This window comes from Saimiri boliviensis, chromosome 8 (assembly GCF_048565385.1).
Source record: "Saimiri boliviensis isolate mSaiBol1 chromosome 8, mSaiBol1.pri, whole genome shotgun sequence".
In the NCBI taxonomy this organism is placed as follows: Eukaryota; Metazoa; Chordata; class Mammalia; order Primates; family Cebidae; genus Saimiri; species Saimiri boliviensis.
Genome location: NC_133456.1, coordinates 1,356,249 through 1,376,033, shown reverse-complemented (window position 1 = coordinate 1,376,033; position 19,785 = coordinate 1,356,249). Strand labels below are relative to the sequence as shown.

General features: G+C 39.2%; 1 long non-coding RNA gene and 1 pseudogene across 1 annotated transcript in view; one reads left to right on the top strand and one right to left on the bottom strand.

The window, feature by feature from the left end:
• LOC141585312 (uncharacterized) overlaps window positions 1-19,785 on the top strand; it is a 400,044-nt gene that overhangs the window by 264,797 nt on the left and 115,462 nt on the right. The gene's annotated exons all lie outside the window — the stretch shown is intronic.
• LOC120367247 (U6 spliceosomal RNA) lies at window positions 14,688-14,763 on the bottom strand (annotated as a pseudogene).

Here is a 19,785-nt window from a genome sequence, read left to right as displayed (position 1 = left end):
CCTTGCAATAAAAACCACAACTGGGAACCTGACGGGGAAGCCCCAGGGAAAGGAGCTGTCCCTGGTGTTGGTGCTGATTGCCCACAGCTTGTTGGCCCTACCAGAAACAGGAAAAAATGTGGGAATAGGCTGATAGTCTTTGTGAGTCCCACCTGGAGAGACGTGAGAAAAGGAAAGAAGAAAAGAGAAGGAGAGGAGAGAAAAAAGAGGAAAGAAAAACAGCATTGATATAAATACAAACGAGACAAAGATGTTCAGTTTGAAGGGCTGCTCTTTCTCTAGGCCCTTTGCAGGTAATCATGGAAGAATTTCAATACCTGCTTTACAATATGAGGGAAACCAGATACAACCTAATCGTAGGATTGTTTTATCATATCTCCAGTAGTCTGCTGTTGGAAATATAAACTTTTGAGAGGTCAGAATTATAATATAAGCACATTTAATTACAAATTTAAAATATCAAGCTATTGCCCAGTTTGAGAGAATGGTTTAAGTTAGAGGTTAAGCAAAAGGATACAGTCCCTTAGAGGTCTATAAAAAGAAGCCTTTGGGCATCATTATCTTTTCTGTTTAATCTGAAATCATGAATCATGCTTCTGTTAAGCAAAATCAGCAAAGTGTATCCAGACTGATATCCTAAGTCTATAACCATCATCAAGTGTCCATCAATAGGAAAAAAGTATAAAATACCCTGCTGACTATGAGAGAGATCTCAACAAATCCATGCTACTTTATGGGTGGTGCCCTGGAAATAGATGGTGCTTGTTCTTGCTTTGATTATTCTTTCTTTATGGTCTGTGGTTGTCTTTTGTGCACTGTTATTTCCCTCACCAATTAAACTTAGAGTTTAGGGCAATGAAGAAGAAACCTGGCATCTTATCGATTGTAGTTGAAGCATTAGCTAAATCTCTATACCCTGCTTTGAAGCTTTGCTCTATGAACACTAGACACCTCACAGAAGCTGGTCCCCTGCTACATTCTTCATCTTTCCTGGTTCTTCACCTAGTGTCTGATGTCTATCTTTCTATGCCATATCAGACATCAGAGCAAGTTCTGTCTGTTTGGATCCTAACGTTAGATGTTGTCTGATATCCTTGTTTGCTATATATTCCACTTTTCCACTAGTGACTAATTTTGATCACCATCTTAGCTCTCATTTCAACAGAGCTTTCAGAGCAAAGAACTATGAAAGGCAGTGTTGTGTAGCAAAGCAACCCAAGAACAGAAAAAAATTGGATATTTTGTTTATCCAATCTATCATTCTCTGGTTAGGAAGACAGATTCCAAAGCCAGATTGCCTGAGCTTAGATTTTATCTCTGGCCCTGATTGGGTATATCCTTGCACAAGTTACTCAAACTCTCTGTGACTTGGTTTCTTTATCTATAAAACAGAGATGGTGACAATGGAGCCTAACTCATAGGAATTTTTTGAGCATTCGCTGAGATTCATTTCCTCTTCTATAAACTGAACCAGTGAAAGCACAACTCATGCTTTATATGCTAGTTGCCTTGTGTCTTATTGGTTCTGTGCTGCTGCAACAAAATACCACAGACTGGGTAATTTATGTGAACAATTAATATTCTCAACGTTCTGGAGGATGAGAGGTCCAAGATTGAGGGGCTGGCATTAGACAAAGGCTTTCTTGCCTTGCCACCCCATAGTAGAAGGTGGAAGGGCAAGAGAGGCCAAGACGCACCAACCCCACCCATGAGAGTGAAGCCTTTATGGCAGGGGTCCCCAAACTATGGCCCGTGGGCTGCATGCAGCCCCCTGAGGCCATTTATCCAGCCCCCGCTGCACTTCAGGAAGGGGCACCTCTTTCATTGGTGGTCAGTGAGAGGAGCACAGTATGTGGTGGTGCCGCAAAGTGCAGCGTCGCTCACGTACAGTACTACTTCCGGTGACGCGGGCCACACACATCATGGCTCCAGAAGCGCGTCATATGATGCACATCCGGGCTGTGGCTGGGCGCCCCACATCATGGAAGCAGTGTGAAATAACAGCAGAAGCAGGAAGAAAGGCAAAGCACTATAACCATTACTACACAGTGCAGTGGCCCCCATACTCCCCCAAATGTACAACAACATCATGGCCCCTATAACCTCCCGTTGCCCAAAAGTCTCCCCCCACATGACTACACACCATGTTCCCCTATTATAAGACCCTGTCTTATATTAATTTTACCCCCAAGAGACGGGGGCCATCTTATTTTTAGGAGGTATCTTATAACAGGGGAAACATGCGGCGGTGGGCTTCCCACAGAAGAGGCCCACCGCCGCTGCAGATGTCCAGGACGCTGTATACACAGTGTCACAGGCTGATCCCCGCCATCCCTGTATACAGCACTGGAGGCGGTGCTGGGCCTGGGACACTGTATACCGCTGTCTGGGACAGTGGAGGCAGCAGCGCTGGCTGTGAAGGCTGTCACACTTTGCATAGTCCGGTCCTCCAACGGTCTGAGGGACAGTGAACTGGCCCCCTGTGTACAAAGTTTGGGGACCCCTCTTAATACTGTTACAGTAGCAATTAAATTGTTCATAGTGACATTCCTCCAGAAACTCAATGTGAATGTGACTCGGCAAAATACATAAGAGGAGTTTATGAGAAAAATAAAGAAGAAATTTTTTGAAAGTCAGAGGGTTTTAACTTAGTTGAATATGTTGAATGAATCTCTTTGGAAACATTCTGTTCAACACCCAAATTAGCCAAATGCAAGATATTTCAAATAGAAAGTTCATTTTAAATGCAAATAAAAACAAAGAAAAATTAATTATGAGAACACTTCCTTGCAATGAAATCTAAATGCCATGCAAAGACCTTCCCTGAATTCATTTGAGTTTGAAATAAACTCTGTGTGTGTGTGTGTGTGTATTTGTGTTTCTATGTGCATGTTTTCTATGTCCTCTTTCCCAACAAAGTGATACAAGAATGCAGTTTGAAAATTATAATGTTATGGTTCTTTTAACCCAAAGAAATTCCAGGCTTGCTAAGCTATTTTTTTGTATTGCTTTTTTTGGATCTTTCATGTTGGAATTTATGTGCTTTAGAAGTGTTAAAGGAAAAGGAAACCCTCAGCTACTCAAAGATTTAAATCTCACTGTTATCTAAAACTGTAGTTAAGAGAAAGATTAATAAAACAGTAAAAGGAATTAATTAAAACCTTCCATAAAAATGAAGCAAGCATCTAAAAATAAAAACCACTATAAAGAATAAATAATAGAACTATTCAGATTAAATGAGTAAGTGTTTCCAATATTACACTCTCAAGCACACTGAAGGAAAATGTAATTCTGTAATTATTACTATTATTATTCTTAGGTATTTACTTTAACTTACATTATTAATCTTTCCTATACAGAATGCTTTACTGTATAATTAAATGTCATAGTATTCATGGATCCTATTTCATGGATCCTACAGGGTCAGCATGATTGCCAATTCACGGTGCGACTATATTTTTTCATTTTGAGCTATTTAGATGAAAGAACTACTACTTTTAGGTGACAAATCTTTTCCTCCTTTATTCAGCAAACTGTTTTATTACTTTTTAATATTTTCATATCCATAAAGAGCAAGATTTATCTATGCCGTCTTGATGTTCTCTTTCATTTTTTTAATTCAAAGTTTAGCCCCCACTTACAAGTGACAGTATATGGTGTTTGGTTTTCTGCTCTTGGGTTAGTTTGCTGAGGACAATGGCCTCCAACTGCTTCCATATTGCTACAAAGAACATGATTTCATTCTTTTTTTATGGCTGCATAGTATACCGTGGTGTTTATGTACCATATTTTGTTTATTCAATCCATTGTTGATGGGCACTTTGATTCTGTGTCTTTGCTAGTGAATAGTGCTGCAGTGAACATGCACATATATGTGTCTTTTTGACAGGATGAATTATTTTCCTTTGAGTATATACCCAGTAGTGGGATTGCTTGGTTGAATGCTAGTTCTGTTTTAAGTTCTTTGAGAAATCTCCAAACTGCTTTCCACAAAGACTGAACTACTTTACATTCCCACAAACAATTTGTAAGCATGCCCTTTTCTCCACAGCCTCACCAGCATTTGTTGTTTGAAGTTTTAATAATCACCACTCCGACTGGTGTGAGATGGTATCTCATGGTGGTTTGGATTGGCATTTCTCTGACGATTCGTGATGTTGGGCAATTTTTCATGTTTCTTGGCCACATATATATCTTCTCTTGAGAAATGTCAATTCATGTCCTTTGCCCATTTATTTTTAGACTTGCTTTGGCTCCTTTTCATTCCCAATTAATTTTAGAATAGGTTTTTCTAATTTTGTGAAAAATGACATTGGTATTTTTATAGGGATATTTTTGAATCTGCTAATTTTATTGAGGAATATGACCATTTTAATGATATTGACTTCCAATCCATGAGCATGGAATATTTTTCCATTTATTTGTGTCATTTCTGATTTCTTTCATTTATTATTATTATTTTTTAAGACAGGATTTCACAATATTGGTCAGGCTGGTCTCGAACTTCTGACCTCAGGTGATCCACCCACCTCAGCCTCCCAAAGTACTGGGATTACAGGCATGAGTGACCGCACCCGGCTTCTGATTTCTTTCAGTAGTGTTTTGTAGTTCTCATTGTAGAGATCTTTACCCTCTTGATTAGATAAATTCCTAGATATTTAACCAACCTTCCTTCCTTCCTTCCTCCCCTTCCTTGACAGAGTCTCACTCTTGTTGTCCAGGCTGGAGTGCGATGGGACAATCTCAGCTCACCGCAACCTCTGCTTCTCAGGTTCAAGTGATTCTTCTGCCTCAGCTTCCTGAATAGCTGGGATTACAGGTGTCCACCACCATGCCTGGCTAATTTTTGTATTTTTAGTAGAGATGGGGTTTCACCATATTGGTCAGGCTGATCTTGACCTCCAGACCTCAGGTAATCTGCCTGCCTCGGCCTCCCAAAGTGCTGGGACCGTGCCCAGTTGTTATTTAATTTTCTTTGAGGCTATTGTAAATGGTATTGTGTTCTTGATTTGGTTCTCAGCTAGAATATTATTGATGTATAAACATGCTACTGATTTTTGTACATTGATTTTATATCCTAAAACTTTGTGTCTTTTATCAGTTCCAGGATCCTTTTGGCAGTGTCTTTAGGGATTTCTATGTATTGAATCATAACATTGGCAAAAAGAGATAGTTTGACTTCTTTTTTCATTTGGATGCATGATTGTTTTGGCTAGGATTTCCTTTGTTGTTGTTGTTTTGTTCTGTTGTTGTTTTTTTGAGATGGAGTACTTACTCTGTTACCCAGGCTGGAGTGCGGTGGTACAGTCTCAGCTCACTGCAACCTCTGTCTCCCAGGTTCAAGCAATTCTCCTACCTCAGCCTCCCAAGTAGCTGGGATTGCAAGCATGTACTACCATGCCCGGCTAATTTTTGAATTTTTTAATAGAAATAGGGTTTTGCCATGTTGACCAGGCTGGTGTCAAACTCCTGACCTCAGGTGATCAGCCTGCCTTTGCCTCTCAAAGTGCTGGGATTACAACTGTGAGCCACTGATCCCTGCCATGGCTAGGACTTTGTTGGTTATGTTGAATAGAAGTGGTGAGAGTGGACATCCTTGTGTTGGGAGGATTCCAGCTTTTGCCCATTCAGCATGATGTTAGCTGTGGGTTTGTTATAATGGCTTTTATTATTTTGAGGTATGTTCCTTTGATGACTACTCTGTTGAGAGTTTTTATCATGAAGGTTATTGGATTTTATTGAAGGCTTTTTCTGCATCTATGCTGATGATCATAGGGCTTTTGGTTTTGATCCTTTCATGTGATGAATCACATTCATTGATCTGCATATGTTAAATAGACCTTGCATCCCAGAAATAAAGCCTTCTTCATTAAGAATTAACTTTTTGATGTGCTGCTGAATTTTGTTTGCTAGCATTTTGTTAAAGATGTTTGTGCCCATGTTCATCAAGAATATTGGCCTGAAGTTTTCTTTTTTCATTGTGTCTCTTCCAGATTTTGATGTCAGGCTGATGCTGGCTTCATGGAATGAGTTAGGGACAAGCCCCTACTCAATTTTCAGTAGGATTGGTATTAGGTGTTATTTTTCTATCTGGCAGAATTCAGCTGTGAAACCATCATACAGAAGGTACATAGAGTACCTTGCCAGAAATCAATCTAATCTCCTACACGTTGTCTCACTTTCTCTCTTTTCTTCAAATCTCAGATATTCTTTCCTTTCCACTGTTCTCAGTTGATGACTTTTCTTGTTATCCAATGAGTCTTCGAATGTTCATGAGAAATGCATATTTAAAAAACTATGCATAGATTTCAAAATTTTGTACCCAAATAAACTTGTAACGCAATCTATTATAAGTCACTAAGAAGGATAAGAAATCTGTTTAAAAAGACTCCTGTGAATGGAACATGAATCCTGCTGAAATTGAAGCAAGAACAACAAATTCATGATGAAGGTTAAAAGAATGATAAAATTACTGATGCTTTATGAAAAGTTTATGGGGACAAAACTCCAAAGACATCTGCAGTTTAAAAATGAATATCTCATTTTAAGAAAGGATGAGACAATGTTGAAGCTGAAGCTTATGGTGGCAAACCAACCACATCAATTTTTGAGGAAAAAATTAATCTCATTTGCACCCAAATTGAAGGGAATTGATAATTAACAGCAGAAACAATTGACAACACCATAGACATCTCAACTGGCCCAGCTTACACAATTCTGATGGAAAAATTAAAGTTGAGCCAACTTTGTACTCAACTAGTTTCAAAATCATTCACCCAGATCAGCTGCAGACAAGAGTAAAGCTTTTGATGGAAATTGCAAGCCAGTGAGATTAAGATTCTGAAGTTCTTTGAAGAATTGTTAACAAGAGATTGAAAATGGCTTCACTAATATGATCCTGAATACAAAGTACAATCAAAGCAATGGCTACTAAGCAGTGGAATTGGTCCAGTCAAAGCAAAAATGGACCAGTCAAGAACAAAGGTCATGGAAACAATTCTCTTGGGATGCTTAAGACATTTTTCTTGTTGACTTTCTGGAATGCCAAGGAATGATAACATTATTAGAGAGTGTTTTGAGAATGTTGGTCAAAGCTTTAGAAGAAAAACGCCTGGGAAAGCTTCACCAGAGAGTCCTTCTCCTTTATGAGAGTGCTCCTGCTCATTCCTCCCATCAAACAAAGCAGTTTGGAGTTTCAATGGGACATGATTACTGTCCTAATTTGTCTCCTAACTTCGTTTTGTTTTCTAGTATTAAAAAATCTGTAAAGGGCACTAACTTTTTTTTTTTTTTTTTTTTGGTGAATAGTGTAAAAAAGTGTCCAGTGACATGGTTAAATTCCCAAGACTCTCAGTTCTTTAGCCATAGACCAATGGCCGATTTCATTGCTTACAAAAGTGTCTTGAACTTGGTGGGGCTTATGGTAAGAAATACTTCCTGTTTTTTGTCTTTCAATTCCATGTCCATGGGCTTTTTGAACTTCCCTATTACTGGAGGAAAAGAAGCAAGTAGAAAAGGACTTTCTCTCGTTTCTACCACCAAATTATATCTGTACCAGGATATTGCATCTTTAGTCCCTTTCAGATGTACTGTGTCTACTCTTTTCTACAGTTAAACCCTCTACTTGGGCACTGGATGTTGTTTTCTGTTGTCTAACCAAGGTTTTTCTCTTGCCCACTTCTCTCCAACATGAATTCCTTCAGTTCTAGTGGATCTTCCTATCAGCATGTAAACATGCTGTAATGGCTTTCACGCTTAAAAAAAAAAAAAAAGCCCATGAAACCCGCCTTTGGTCTCCTTGTTATTTTCCAGCTGTTTCTCAGTTTCTTTATTCCCTTTATATGAGGCAAAATGCCTGCAAAGATTGCCCATTATTGTTGTCTCCCTTTTTGTTTTCATTTCTTCTTGAGGGTTGCCCTCATCATGCCCCGAAAACTGTGTATCAGTGCTCGGCATGTTCCCAAATTCTGTGGTCCATTCTCAGTCTTCACCTTCACTTTTTGGGAGCAACTAAGTGTTCATCACTCCTTTTCAGAACACACTTTCATCACTTGGCTTCTAGGACACCACAACTTTTGGTGTTCTTTTTTCCAGGCTTCTTCATCTGTGTTATTTTGTGTTGATCAAAATCCTTTGTTGATCCTTTCGTTACTGACCTGTAAATGTTGGAATGACAAGGGTTTCTTGGACGTTACCAGTTTCCCATCGAAACTTATTTTTTGGGTCCTCTTATTGTGTTCAGTAATTTTAAACACTATTCACTAACGTCTTCAATCTTAATCTCTCCTCTGAGCTCCAGACATTTTAATTCAACTTCTTACTCAATACTTCCAATTGAAAGAACAGTATATAGCGCCAGTGTAACATGATCAAGACAGAATTCTTCATTTCTCCCACTGACCTGAGAAGTCGATGCTATTCACCTGGTGAGCTTAGACCACAGACCTCGGAGTCAACCTTAAGTTCTTTCTTATAAAATATTAACATTTAATCTTGAACCTGTTTTTGTCACTTCTACTTTCAAAACATACTTCCATCCAAAAATTTCTTCTTGTTTTTACTGCCATTATCCTCATCCAAGCCACTATCAGTTTATCCTTAGCTCCGCCTCTCAGGTGTCCATTTATTCAGCAAAGACTTGCAAGGTGCCTACAGTGTGCCAGGCACTATCCTTGGTGCTCATTTTTCAACAGCAAGTAAGTTAGATAAAAGCCCCTCTCTCAAGGAACTTAAGTTCTGCTTTCAGGGAGATGCTTCCTCATTGGCCTCTTGGATTTCCTATTATTCTTTCCCCCGTTCTCCTCATAGGAGCCAGAATAATCTTTTAAAAAGCGGAATAAAGTCCTTGTTTCCCTGCTGAAAGCCCTCTAGTGGCCTCTCTGCCTTCCTCACTCCTCCCACCTTCATTTATCCCAAAACAGCCACACAAAGCCACACTAAGCTCAACCCAGCTTCCTGGACTTGGTGCGTATCGTTCTCTCAGTGAGAAAGTTCTTCTCATGTTGTTTGTGTGGCTCCCACCCTTACTTCATTCAGACTCTGCTTAAATATCACTTGGAGACAGTTCCTTTGATCAACCCCCACCTCTCTCCCTTTTTTAAGACACAGAATCTTGTTCTGACACCCACGCTGGGGTACACTGGAGCAACCATAGTTCATTGCAGCCTCAAATTCCAAGTTCAAGTGATGCTCCCAGCTCAGCTTCCTGAGTCGCTGAGACTGCGTGTGCCTGACACTCTACCTGCCTAAGTTTTTACTTGTAGAGATGGGGTCTTGCTGTGTTGCTCAGACAGGTCTCAAACTTCTGGCCTCAAGCAATTCTACCACTTCAGTCTCCCAAAGTGCTTGGAATACAGGCATAAGCCATCATGCCCAGCCCGATTAATCTCTTTCGTATAGCATCCCCTCATCATTCTCTATCCCTTGACCTTCATTTATTCTCTGTTGCATTTACCCCCCTGACAGAATATTATCTATTCGTTGGTCTAAATTCTGTTCATCTCGAGGTAAGAACTTTTGCCTGGCTTTTTCCTTGTTCTTTTTCCAGAACTCAGACTATAGCTTGCCATATGGTGGACAATGAATTGATGCAAAAAAATCATTAATGTTATAATGGGGAAAAAGCTTACCAAACTTGGAATCAAGATGACTGGGTTCTGATCCTGGTTCCACCACTGACTAATTATGAACCATTTGGCAAGTCATTTTGACTTTCTTCGATCTCAGTTTCTGTACAATGAGAAGTTTGGACTGTGAACTTTAAGACCTCAATTCTACCATTCTCAAATTCTCTGCGTGTGTGTGTTTTCACATTAGAGACTATCTCTGTGACTCAACTGTAGGCCCGAACAGGACTTACAGCATTTTTTCTAGAGCTCCTGGGAAATAGGCATAGGACTTTTCTTTTCTCTATATCCTGTGAAGGTTGAAACCCCCTCCAGGAGAGAAGTCACAATATTTGCACCTGCATAAACATTTCGGTGGCGAATCTCCCTAAGTTGTCTACTGAAAGGAAGAAGCCAGAGTTGTGAATTCCACGTGGAAAGAGAGTCAATTGTGCTTTGGTCAGAAAGTTTATTACATTTGCTTCAGATTGCAATGCATATTTGCTCAGGCCTGCAATCACTTACTCTGTGTTAGGCAGAAAACTTAGTGGGGAAAAAATAGCCTGTGTGTGCAACTCCGTCTGTGTGAGTGCCTGCCAGACACATCTATGAATCACGTGTCTCCTGATAGACAACTTGCCTGCTTAGTTTGTAACCATATTTCCCACAGATGTTGCCTTTCAATTAGCCATTGTCTCATTTAGTTTTGAATGTTTTCTGTGATTTGAGACTGTAATGGGGGCAAATCTTATCTGCTGTAAAAGCTGGCAATACTCGCCCGATATTGAAGGGAGGAGACATTTCAAGCAAGCCAGGAGGCTGGAATACCGGATCAGGAATACACACTTCTCCACAAGTGTAGAGTTTGGTATTTCTCAAGTCCTCTCAGGTCATACAAAGTCCCAGCTTGGGTTCTGGAAACACTGAAATGAAAACTTTGCCTGAAAGGAGTTTCTTGCTAATTCCTAGGTACATCTTGCATTTATTAGAACATGGCTATTGTTGAGAAATAAAAACCTAAATAAACCAGTAACCAATAATAATAATAATAATAATAATAAAACATGGCTATTGTTATGAGGTTCATTCAGAGCAATGAAACTGTTACTCACTGTGTCAAATTCGTATGTATGGTGGCCTTTACTGCCTGGCAACCTGCATTCTGTTATACATCAAATCCATGTATAGCCATATGAGCTGGATCTCAGACGTTACTGAGAATTGTTGTAAGGTAAGTAGTTTTTTTGGGGGGAATATTTAGGACTTAGCACACTGTACTTAATAGACATATATTTATTGTCTTCACTTTTAAGTTACTCTGTCATTCTGACATTCAACCTCCTTTGATTCTTTGTAAACTTCAATTAGATTTTCCTTCTCTTTTCCTTTAGAGACAAAATTAAACAAAAACTTCTAAAGCAAACTGTATTCCTTTATAAGTACTATGTCTAAATGTGCCAATGGTGTGTCCAATTTTAGATACATGAGCTTAAATTTAAATGCAAATTTTAATTTCCTTTATAAAGGAGATGATGAAAATCTATTGTGAAAAGGTTATGAGAAAAAAGCTTATCTCGTAATTGCAGCCAAGATTCAAGCCATTATTTAAGACGTGAAGCATTTGGCAACAAAGAGATTGTTGTCATTAAAAAGGAAGCCCGACGCATTACTCTTGGGCTGAGAAAAAATAATTTAGCTGTCATTGTTATTTAAGGAGTAACACAGGAAGATGGAGACATTAAAATGAGCAGCTTTACCTCAAAAAGTATAATATATTTTTTCCCCTTCTAAGATGCAGAGGTAGTTAATAAACATTTGACTATTAATTTAAACATATTAGAGATTCACTTGTTAGTATATATCATGTAGCTAAATTCATATTTTCTTAATGTATACGACTGAGAGGAAGCCAGTAGAACTTTACCACATTGGTTGCGAAGAGATCAGTTATTCTTTTCTCATTATACCATCAGCAGACTGAGGTCTGTAACTTAATACTTACTTATGCAAAAAGATTACTAAATTGGTAGCAATTCTTATAAAATATTCACTTTTAAAAGGAAGGTCAGAATGAGGCCACTAAAAGCATCTGGGCTTGGTTTACTTAAGCCTGGGCAGAGAAAAAAGGGCACTGGAGATTCACATAGGTAAGTATTCAGAAGGCACTGTTGTTTTTAAGGGCTACAGAAATGTTCAGTGTGCTTATCTTCAACTCCTCCCAAATAGTTGCTCCAAATGCCCCATCCCTCAGGGGTTATTGTGAATCACTGTTCAAAATAGTTTGGCTGTCTCTTTTTTCAGTTGCTTCCAATGTGGTGTTTTCTCTCTTCTTGGTATGAAAGGAAACTCAGTGGACATATCCCAAAGATGTTTTCAACGGATTTCTTAATCTGACATACTGCCTCATAAATATACCTTTTCTTTGTCTCTCATCATTGCCTTAACCTTGCATTGCACTTCTTTTTCCATTTCTGGGGGTGAGGAAAGAGATGGTACATTAAACTTAGGGCCATTAAGGAGAGATTAGTGAAGGGCTATTTTCAAGGGTGTGAGCAGTTAGAGGAAACCACCCAGGGATGGTGGAGTACATTAATCTCATGGGTCTCTCATTCTCTTATCTCCTACTGGTGTTTCCCTTTGACCACACCCAGTTGAAAGCTCAGAGAGCTCCTTGATGCAGGTCAACCCTTGGAGCACAGAGGAGGGTGGAAAAGACTGATGTATGTATACAGATGGACAAACAGAGATTATTCAGTGCATGGATTACATCTGGAAAGCGATCAGTTTCTTCCCTTCCCAGCACTCAGTGGGCTGCTTTCTTATTCTGTCAGTCTGTGTCCTTAGCAATCCAAACTAAATGCTTGCATCATTTTTAAAGTGAATTGGGAACTGACATTCAAAGGGAAGGGAAATTAATCAAGGATTCTACTGTATTTTTGCTTCCCATTCATAGTCTTAACCAACTTCAGCAGAACATAGGAAAAGTGAATCTGCTCAACTACATAGTCTTCCCTTGTGATCCCAAGTGCAGTGTAAGTGAATACGGAATGATATGTCGTGAATTATTCTGGCCACATGCAGCCAATTGAGAGCTCATCATAGTAAAAAATTGATTTTTCGTTACTATGATTCTGTTTAACTTAGAGTATTCCTTCATTTTCTCTATTTTTATTCCTTCTCCAATCTTTTTTTTCAATCTGTACTTTCTTGCCTCACATGCTTTTAAGTGGATACCCTACTTTTTTTTTCCCTGATGCTAATGAAACCACTATTGTAATTAGCTAAGATACCATCAGTACGTTGCCTTCACTCTCCTTCCAGAATAGGTAGTTATGAACTAGCTTCTTCAGAGTGAGAAGTCTTGACCAATGAAGGAAAATGTTCTAAACATAGAATATATTAACCTCTTCTTTTGCAAAAGCTCTACCTTGTAGTAGGTTATGGAAACCTGCTTCATCTCATAGGGGATGTAACTTTTACTTAAGTTTGTAAATGTCCCCTAGTCCCCATGCCATCTCTCCATCTGACTGATTAATAGCATTCCTTCAGGTTTCATCTAAATGCCGTCTTGTTTTGTTTTTCAGGGAAGCCTCCTGTAAGTCCCAAGACAAGGATAAATATTCTGTTGTAAAACTACACTCTAATTAATCTCTTCTATCTGTCTTGGTCTCATTATAAGCTTCAGAGAAGCACAAGCAATAAGAGTCCTGTTTACTTCCATATCCCCTGACACGAATCATGTAGTACACACTCATTAAAGACTTGCTGAGTGGAAATTGAATCTGACCTAGTTAAAGACCAACCAAACTGCAACCAGGCTGATTTGGAAGCTCAAGAGCTTTATCAGTCATGGTAGGCTATGCCACATTAACAGGCTTTTTAACAAGGACATTTTTTTTTAAACAAAAAGGCATTGTTTGGCCAGTAGCAGAATTAAAAATAGAATTTCGCATTTAGCTGCAAATATAGTGAAATTGCAATTTTATTGCAATTTACAAAACTTCAAAATATTTGGCAAATATTTTTGCCTGTTGCATTTTTGTAAGTATTTATTTTGGGAAGAGGCTGAAAATTTAACTTTCTTTTCATGGTCCCTTTCTTTTCTTATTTCTGTCTACAAGGAACTGATATGAAAAGAACTGGAAACTTTAGGATTCTCTTTGTTCTTTTTAAACTTGGTTATTAAAACAATGTGGAGACAACACTGAAATTGGTCTCATAAGTTCCAGATTCCAGTCCCCAATCAATCATGTTTTCTCATCTATAAAACAGAGACATTAATAATGCCAATTGCATAGAATTGCTGTGAAGATTAAATGAGATGATCCACATAAGACATTTAGTGCAGGGCCTAGCAATCAGTAAGTGCTCATTAAATGATGACGATAATGGTGATGGATGCTAAATTACTTAATATATTTGAATACTTACTGTTTAATCTACATCACAGGATTGGGAAGTCTTGTAGAAATGAGAAAAAAATATGTGAAAGCACTTGGAGAACTATCTAATTCTAATGTGCAACATTAATAACAGTAATGATGGGCGTGGTAAGTAATGGTAAATGTTGCTGTGGATTTAACTCCTAATTCATGAAAGGAGCACTCAGTTCTGTTCTGAACACACTGTGTTCTCTTTCTCTTTCTGTTTCCTTGTTTGGGAAATCAAGAGTTCTGATTGGGAATGTAGTTTAAATGAGCCAGTAAAACACTCATCAAATGGTTTATTTTCCTAACATTAGTGTATCAATTTCAAAACCTGAAAATTTCATTTCATATTTCACAGGCTCTTTTATGTATCGTGTCATAAATGCCAAGAGTTGTTGACTTAACTTTACATTTGTGAAAAGTAACCCTTACTTGGCAAACGAATACTCCTGAACTGAAGGAGATAAGCTTCCTATAAACTTGCCAGTCACTGCTTTTTGTTTTGTTTCATTTTCAAAAAACAAAAGACTTTTGGGTGCTTTAATTCTTATCACAAACAGCACAATTTTCCAGATTCCCAGCTATATTGGGGTCCCTAACAGAAGTTCATTGCATTTTCTACCAGCATTATGCTTTAGAGGTGCTTTTGCAATGAATCTTTGTGCAGGGGCCATGCTAATCTCCTCTGTATCCTTCCAATTTTTTAGTGTATGTGCTGCCGAAGGGAGCACTGCTATGAATCTTTAAGCTTGCTAAGGTTCAAATCACAGCTAATTCTTCCTGTTCAATGCCACCGAAGAAAGAGATATTTCAGATAATTTAAATATGTGGGAAAATTCTGTGGGTAATCTCAGAACTTCAACTTTCTATGCCATCATATTTGACTTAATAAAATTCTCTTTCTCTCCTCTTTGGTTAGCAATATTAAGGAAAAATGGATACTTGGTAAGAAACAGAAGGAAAAGAGGTTAAAAAAGAGTATGGAGTACTTACAATGGATAACTAGCCTTTGAAGCATTTTTTTTTTGAGACGGAGTTTCACTCTTGTTACCCAGGCTGGAGTGCAATGGCGCGATCTTGGCTCATCGCAACCTCCGCCTCCTGGGTTCAGGCAATTCTCCTGCCTCAGCCTCCTGAGTAGCGGGGATTACAGGCTCGCGCCACCATGCCCAGCTAATATTTTGTATTTTTAGTAGAGACGGGGTTTCACCATGTTGACCAGGATGGTCTCGATCTCTTGACCTCGTGATCCACCCGCCTCGGCCTCCCAAAGTGCTGGGATTACAGGCCTGAGCCACCACACCTGGCCTGAAGCATTTTTGTCTCACGTTATTCAGCAGTTGCCTTCTGAAACGTTTTCTGTTCATCAAAGTCATAAAATGTTAGTCCCAGAAGGTGCCTTGAAGACCTTGATGCGTTAACTTCCTTTGCTAAGGAAGAAACACTTACTGCAGCAACTGGTGGGTATCCCTTATATACAGTGATGCTCACTGTGCTTTTCTGCATCTCTCTTGTTAGGTCTTGGTTATCACATAAACACTTGCCAGCAATCAGTATAATCAGCGTTGGCAAAACACAGATGTTAATGCCTTTTAATCAGCTAGGCTTTTAGAAAACTGAAAGCCCGGAATAATCCTACTTAGCTCTACAGATGAATGGTGCAGCAAATTTTAAGAATGTTCATTCTAATGAATGCCGGTGATGGAAATGGCAGTTGTGTTCACAGTGACAGAAGAAACTACATAGTCATGTGTTGTGTGGGCATGTGGGTGTGTGTGTCCCGACCTCACCACGTTTCACATTCCCAACTTTCTTCTTACATTTCCTTCGAGCTTCCGTATTATTTAGCAATAAGCCTGGGGCAAGACACCGCCTCTGCTACCAAATGTTAGTGGAACAAGTAAACCCTGAATATTTCTTTGGCACATGAAGAAGTGGGACATCTATTTGTCCTTCCCAGATATCCTCGTGTAGACCGAGTTGACCAATTTCCTTACAGAACTCAGGCCCTTTTGGCCATTGGCCTATCTCTGTTCCTTTTATTTCCTTTCTCTGCTTCCTGATAAGAAGTGTAAGATGTGATGCCCTGAGTCAGAGGGTGAGGATATTTCTTCTGCTAGCACACACAGGGCAAAATCTGCTAGCACATCTGTCGGTTCCACATCCATGGATTCAACCAAATGCAGATTGAAAGTATTTGGAAAAATAATTGCGTCTGTACCAAATACGTACAGACTGCTTTTCTTGTCATGATTCCCTGAGTAGTACAGTATAATAGCTACTTACATGCCGTTTATGTTGTGTTAAGTATTAGGACTCATCTAGAGATGATTTAAAGTATATAAGATAATAGACATAGGTTACATGCAAATACTGTGTCATTTTATGTCAGGGACTTGAGCATCCTTGAATTTTGGTACCTGTGGGAGGTACTGAAACCAGTCCCCCCTGATTCCAAGAGAGGACTGAAAACTTGGAGCCTAGTAGTTGACACCTTAGAATCTGGGGATTTAATAATTTAAAAAACCCATTTAGTCAGTTAAACTTGTGACTTTGGATGAAATTTTTGACGAGTAACCAAGGTGAATAATAACATTTACCTCATGGTTAGAAAAGAGCTGCATTTCAAGAACTATGTTCACCTAAAAAATTATCCATAATTAGAACACCTAGAAGTATGTGTCAGTGATTGCCCTAAAAACCTTTCTATGCACAATTACATGTCCTTGATGAAACGAGTATTATAGCGACACTGTTGTTAAGTTTCACCCAAATACTTCTGCTGTGGCTTTTCCTCTACCCCTCCACAGCCTCTCTGCATGTCAAGAACTCTACTCTGAGAGGGGCTTAAAGTACCCTAAGCTATTGAACATATTGAGGGATCTATGTAATGTCTCTGGCTGGAGGGCAGCATACTCCACACATTAATGAGCTTCATTTTGCTGGCATTTCCACCATGGCTTGCCAGCAGCTGTTAAGGCATGGTGTTTTCTTTTTCTTTTCTTTTTTTAAAAAAATTTTAAATTTAATTTAATTTTTTTAAAAGACAGGGTTTCACCATGTTGGTCAGGCTGGTCTTGAACTCCCAACCTCAGGTGATCCGCCCGCCTTGGCCTCCAAAGTGCTTGGATTACAGGCGGGCGTGAGCCACCACGCCCAGCCGATGCATGGTGTTTTCCGAGACAGAAGAGCAGCTAACGTAATCCATTACTCATGTGAGGGACCCTGAGGTGGCAGAGGAGGTACGGGACTGGCTGCCGAAAGTGATTTTGCTTTGACTTCCAAGAGGTCCCTGTGCTGGACAGATAGACCGTTTTCTAATACATCAGCTTCTTCTAGTCATAGTTCCTCCCCCATATCAGGGTTCCCCTCCATCCAAGGTTGTTAAATTGCTATTCTTTGAGAAATACTCTTATTGTCTGAGATTATGACCTTTCCCCATTTTTAACGTTAAAATACCCTTTGTTCACAAAATCAGGGTGATGATGGATGGCATTTCTTGTTTTCGATGGGCCAACTTGGCAAAATTGGCACTTGGCCGTTTTCTGACAATTCTCTACATTTTATAAAAAATTTACTGGTTGTTGAATTTCCAAAGTTGGGAAAACCAGGGCGTTTGAGTCTTCAGGAACAGAGGTGGTCAGGAAAGCTCGGAGGGGAAAAGGAAGATCTTGCAGACACTGTAAATAAGGCAGACAAGGACGTTGCGTGCCAGAGGAAGGGAGGGGCAAGCAGGTACTAGACAGGAAATGGATTAAGTCAGAGGAAGTGAGATTAAGCAGCAAGGAATGGGCCTTGCAAAATCGATAGAAAAGAATGTGAAAAAGAAGTGGCCTCAGAGGCAGGTTGCAGCACAGGTGACCGCGGAGAGGACAGCAGGGCTCTTCCCTGCTGCATGTGGTAGTCTTGGAACTGGAATAAATGCCAGGTAAGTCAGACTTTGAAACACCCCACTGCTACTTTGCCAGGGGCTTCTGATTCATAGAAAAAGAACTCGGATCTAATATCTTCCTTCAACTTAGAGCACACGTGGAGGGGCTAGCCATGGGATTCTCTGTGTTAGCAGAGTGAAGGAAATGTGATAATAGTGTCCCAGGCTGCCAGGACAAAGGAAGACAGGCACTTCTCCAAAATCTCCCCAAAATAACGGGAAATAGGAGGATCAGCATCTTCACCCAAAACAGATAATTGTTAATGTTTTTAGCACTTAACATCCAAATATAATGGATGATAAAATAGATAAGACATTGCTGTTTCAATTCATATTTTCCTGACTAATACAGATTCAACAGCTTTTCTGATGTTCTGAATCATTTGTACTTCTTTTGAAATTGTCTATTTGAAACTATTTAGAGAAATGCCAGATACAGGTGTTGGGGGGAAGGCAGCAAACCACATTGCCATGTATGTACCTATGCAACAATCCTGCATGTTCTTCACCCCAAAACCTAAAATGCAATAAAATATATATTTTTTAAAAAAGAATCTTTAAAAATTTATTCAAATATTTATTGAGCATCTCTTATATGCCAGGCACTCATCCAAGCACAGGAGATACAGCTGTGAACAAAACGAAGGCTGTGCCTACATGGAGCCTACTTTCTTTTTTTTTTTATTGCATTTTAGGTTTTGGGGTACATGTGAAGAACATGCAGGACTGTTGCATAGGTACACACATGGCAGTGTGGTTTGCCGCCTTCCTCCCCATCACCTATACCTGGCATTTCTCCCCATGCTCTCTCTCCTAACTCCCCACCCCCCGCTGTCCCTCCGCTACTTCCCCCCGACAGACCCCAGTGTGTGGTGCTCCCCTCCCTGTGTCCATGTGTTCTCATTGTTCAATACACGCCTATTCTTAAGGGATAGAATATGGTGTGGTTTTGTTTTTGTTTTTTAGAGACATGTTTTCACTCTGCTGCCTAGGCTGGAATGTAGTGGCAAGATCATAACATATTGCAGCCTTAAACTCTTGAGTTTTAAAAATTTTTACCTACCTATTTACATATGAGATTAAGATCTTGACCTTGGACTCAGAGAGCCTGGGTTCAACTCTTAGCTTTGTTACTTACGTGTGACCTACCTCTTAGAGCTTCAGTCACATAATCGGTAATGAGAAAATTCTACGTAAAGGGCTTAGCACAAGATTTGACACCTTTCATGAATGGTTGTGATTGTATTTTATTAAAAAAAATTTCAGATCACCAATAATAAAGACCAACTCCACTCATCCCTCTAGTCAACAAAATATACTTCTTCAACCTCAAACTTAGTTTGGGGTTCACTCTGGTGTTTCTATTCTGAGTTGTGCTGTTAACCGTGATTTCTCAGATACAGGATAAATCTTACAGACATAGATACGGGTGAGATATTGTTGCCCCTCATCTGCTCATCTTGCTATGTATTAGTTACTTCTTACAAATATTATGGCAATTTGAAAATACGCTCCCGTGTCAAAAGGTTTGGAAATTTTTGCTGTGTGGTATCTTGACTGAGGCAAAGTACAGAATCAACCAGATACAATAATTATTGAGTTGTAAGTTAGGATAGCAGTAACTGAAGTGAGCGATGCTTTGAGTATATGAAAAAGAGAACAAAGTTCCAGTTTTCTGCTAGAATATTTTGGAGAACTATTTGTCATTATTGTTAATACTTATAATATAAAACTGATAATATAATTAAAAGTATCCTTACAGAAGGGGTATCACTAAGGTCATTTCAGAAAAATTTATAATTTCTCTAAAGAATTCTATTAA